The 4819-nt window shown below is 41.2% G+C and overlaps 1 pseudogene; it reads left to right on the top strand.

The window, feature by feature from the left end:
• The window catches only part of LOC103605582, a 36172-nt pseudogene extending 32000 nt beyond the window's left edge, over nt 1–4172 (top strand).
• Nucleotides 4173–4819: the final 647 nt, after the last annotated feature.

Consider the following 4819-nt stretch of genomic DNA (forward strand, 5'->3'; position numbering starts at 1 on the left):
TGGTTGTTGGCAGTGTGGCTCAGTAATTGAATAGCTGAGTACCTTGAGTCTAGCTTCTCTAGTTTGATCTGCTAGAAATAAGTTCAGCTTCATCATACTGCTTTTTCCTTGGTTACTTCTTTGTAGTTATTTGGAGAATTGGTACATAAGCCATTACTGGTGGATCTCACTGTGGAGGAAGGCCAGGGGTTGGAAGTGGTCTGTGAATCCTGTGCTGGGTTTCACGCTGTTGATGTGGATTCAGGATCAGTCTATGACATTTATCTACCAGCACACATAAGAAAGAACCCACGCCCTGTGGTTGCTTGACTGGCTTCATTTGGTTTGGACCTTTTTCTTTACTCCGCGTAGCAAACTAACACAAGCAGGGATTCTTCATTTCCCCTTTGTGTGGGGGTGGATATTTAAATGATGTGCTCCATGCTCTGAGACCAGTGGAAATCCATTCTCTCCCCGCTCTGTGAAGCCCTCCTGAGAACCTCTTAGCCCCTGCTTTGACTAACATGGGATGGATTTGGGGCACTTGCTGGCAGGCCAGAACATCCCTGGGGTGGGAGTGATTCTCAGATGGAGCCCACTGTCTAAATATGTCTCAGGGGCCTCAGAAAATATGAGTCAGTAGAGTATAAAGGTAGACTGGGGATGTGTGTCATATGGGTGTTCCAAAATATTATCTAATTGCTGTATTTATCACCAGGGATATGGTGCCAGTGCATTCACCAAAACAATCTTACTGAGCACTTTTACAAGGGCTGGAAATAGCCATGAACATGCTTTTCTGTACTTTGTTCCTCTTCTCTATATCCAATGTAGCATCAAACCCTGTGCGATCGTCATCCTCCCCAGCACAGATGGGATGGAGCTTCTGGTGTGCTATGAAGATGAGAGGGTTTATGTGAATACATGTGGAAGGATCACCAGGGATGTGGTTCTGCAGTGGGGAGAGATGCCCCCATCTGTAGGTATGTAGAAATCAGGCAGTGTTTGTGAAAGTGGAGCCTTCTCTAAGACTGCATATATTTATCATACTAATTTTACCTGTGATTTAAGTCTTTTGGTCATTTAGTAGAGTGGTTGGCAATAGATAATGGAAAGGTCAATTGCAGACCATGGAAATTGTTATTGGTCTATAACTATTACTTGGTCTTCCAAGTAATTATTTTATATTTTTTAAAACTCAACAATCTCTCATTTAATTTAACTTAAGGTTAAAGTTCTGGAGAAAATAGGACAGGTGTTTTTGGTGACCAATTTGTGGAAAGTAAAGGGAGACAGAAAGGGAATTGATTTGCTCTTGGGAATGGCAGGGCCACAGCCAGACACACAGCCTCATACAGTCTTCTGGTTTGCACTTGAGAATAAGGGCTGATGTTTGAAGTTTTCAGAGGTTTACATTCATATCCCAAAACTATTTTTGTTTTATTGCAATTAAGTCATGTGTGTCCACTCATCATTTCTTCTTCATGTTTTCTTTCATGACTGGGTTGATGAAAATATGTGCACTAATAAACTAAACTCAGTGGGTCATTTTTCAAGATGAGCATGTAAGGCCTAAGGGAAATTAATAGATTCAACCATTGATTCAGATTACCACTTCCCAGGATAGACTAGGCAATTACAAAGTTTCTTAAAAATAAAAATCCTCAAATGCTAACCATTTAGGTAGGGGTGTGTGTTTGTGGGGTGGGTGGGTGGGTGTGACATAAGGACCTCTTTTTAAGGCTGTTTCCTTGTGAATGATTTGCATTTTTTTTTCTCCCCAAAGCATATATTAGATTCAATCAGACAATGGGCTGGGGAAAAAAGGCCATAGAGATCTGATCTGTGGAAGCTGGCCACTTGGACGGTGTGTTTATGCACAAAGGGACTCAAAGACTAAATTCTTATGTGAACGCAATGACAAGGTAATGGTAACCTTATGGCTTCTTTTTAGTTGCTGCTGTCTTTTAGCAATGATTTATTTTCCATGGAGTTTGGTGATGAATTTCGTTGGAGTTTGGATAGATTCTGAAAAATATTCATCAAGGAACATTTAGACATCACTTTTAGGTATGTTTGTTGGGATTGGAGTGCATTTGAGTTTGTTTTTTATTGTGAGGGGATGGAAGTATTTGTCTCTGTAGAAATCATCATATATTCAGTTTTATGGATTTTTTTAAACCCTATTAGGTGACCTGTCTAGGCTGTATTTGGATTGGGGATAGGGAAGTTTAAAGCTGCCAATTTAGTTGGATGGGATTCTTTTATGCGTGGAGGGAACCACCCATGCAGTTGGGGAAGGTAAAGATTCTTCTCCACTGATGTGTATCAGAAAGATAACACTTGTTAGTCTGCTTTTTGAGTAGTGAAGTAGCTTCCCGGTTTGCATATCAGAAATGCTAAACAGTAGAAGTCATTTTGTGCAGAAGCACCACAAATCCTGCACCTCACTAGGGCATCAAAGCCCCTTTTCTTTCAGAACTGGCCACAACATCCCTATCTGCTCTAGAGGTTACTCTCTTGGAGAGTCCCTCCCAAACCAGCCTGGTTGTGGAGCAGATAGATGGATAGCCCAGGGTACTGGCCATCCCAGCCTGCTGTGGGAAGGACATTGAGGGTGGAACTGACCTTTACCAAGTCCAGCCTTCCCCCGTTCTGTCTAGTAGGACGAAGGCATCTCTGACCACCTAAGACAATGCACTGTGGCCTTAGAAACTTGCCTCTTAACATACATTTCCACCTCTTGCCTCATATTGAGATATAGTAAACATTTTGGCACCCAGCCTGCAGGCTGACTTCTCAGATCAAACTCACAAACTCAACGTGAGAAAGAAGAGAGCCACACATCTCCTCGACAGCTGGTCCTGCAGCTGCCCAACCACACACTGAACGCAAACAGCATGCCACCACCAGCCCCTTGTCTCCTGCAGTCCTGCACCTTATTTGTGAATGGGGTTTACTGTCTTTTCCTATATAGTATCTCCCAAATTTGTTAACTTGAAAATCTGTACAACTCAGACCTAATCCAGGGTTCTGTCAGCTTTTTGGCTTATGCTTTTTCCTGAGTGTATTTAATGTAGCCTTAACTATAACATTCTTTGAACTTCAGGCTTTTCAATATTTTTATCATGTGTGACATCATGTCCCCTAACATTATTAATAAAAGGCACAAAATAAAGCATATTACTTTACCTGTAGAGTCATATGAAGGAATTAATACATTTTTTACCTAATTTTTAAAAAGAGAGAAATTAGGTTGCTGAGGAGCCCTCCCTGTCGCTCATTGCATTTTTCAAATATGTTTATCTTTTAGAAGGTGTTAACAGTGGAAGTGGAAAGAAATAACCCAATTTCAGAAACATCATATTTTTTTCCGTTGAGTTTTCTCAATATGGCAATGTATAAGGAATTACCTAGTTAATAAGCCTTAGTTATTATAAAGTAAGCTACAGATTGTCACTTCTTACAAATAATAAATTATCATCCCAGAGCTTCTTTTGAAAAAGGCCCTTTGGGGTATAAACTTCTGGCACACGGCAGTGCAGAGTGTGGTGGTAGCTTAAGTTTCCTGGCTGGGGACCACAGGAAGCCCTGCTCCCATGGAAGGTACCCTGTGGCTGTAGTAACTGTGTTCTATTCTCTTGTTTTGTCAGGTGTTGTTTGCCTCTGTTCGGTCTGGTGGCAGCAGTCATGTTTATTTCATGACTTTAGGCAGGACTTCTCTTCTGAGCTGGTAGAAGCAGTGTGATCCAGGATTGCTGGCCTCCAGAGTCTTCAAGGTCCTGAGAATTTGGAATTCCTTGCAACTGGAACTCAGAGCTGCACTGTGCGTGCAGACCTCGCATGTTGGGTTCTCTCTCTCCCTTCTTTCCTACTCTTCTTTTACCAGTTTATCCCTGTTCTCTTCTTTACTCAAAGATAAATCAAGGCTGCAATGCAGCTGGTATTGTTTAGATTCTACCATCAGGTGCTATAAGTGTTTGGGATTGAGCATCAGACTGGGAAGCAAACGCTTTCCTGCAGCTCCAGAATTCCTCATCTCTGAATGATTATCTTCTGGGTGTCTGAAGGTGGTGACAGTGAACATGCCATTGGTTTTATTGGCAATGGGCACAAGGAGGTGAAAAGTGGTGGTATAAGGAACAGTTTGCTGAAGCAGGGAGCAGATTTAATATAGTAACATTAACAATGTATTTAGTTGACATTTCTTTTTTTGTAATGTGACAATATGTGGACAAAGAAGAAGGTGCGGGTTTAAGAAGTTAATATTTATAAAATGAAAGACAGTTACTAGGACAACTTTTTTGTGCATAGGGCTAGGGAGGCAGGGTGGGATGGGTTAAAGGGTCCCATTTTGTTTCTTTGGATTTTAGGGGATGGGTACTGGGTGGATCGTAGCCAAGAACCCAGTCATTTTTCTGTGTACCTGGTTTTGCCTAAATCATGCATTTTGTATAATGGCCAGAACTTTGTTGAGTGACAGTGTTAGCACTGCCTCACTTAAAGGTTTAATTTTTGTTTAAACCTGGAAGTGCAACAACAGTTTTACCACTCTGTACTTTCAGAAGAAAAAAAAATAAGCCACATGTTTATTTTTTTGCCTACCTCATTGTCTTTAATGCATTAAGAGGTGATTTAGTTTATATGTTTTCAGAGGAAACCATTAATGTTTAATTTAATCTTAATACCAAAACTGTCAGACTGAAGTTTGCCTGTATTTTTGTCACAAACCTCAGCAGGCCCAAGAAAACTGTCCATGAGGGTGGGAAATAGTCCTACGGCTAACGCAGTCTGCTTTCTAACTTTAGAAAGCAGAACGCTTCGTTTTCACCAGATGCAG

This window comes from Galeopterus variegatus, unplaced genomic scaffold, assembly GCF_000696425.1.
Source record: "Galeopterus variegatus unplaced genomic scaffold, G_variegatus-3.0.2 Scaffold5920, whole genome shotgun sequence".
NCBI lineage: Eukaryota > Metazoa > Chordata > Mammalia > Dermoptera > Cynocephalidae > Galeopterus > Galeopterus variegatus.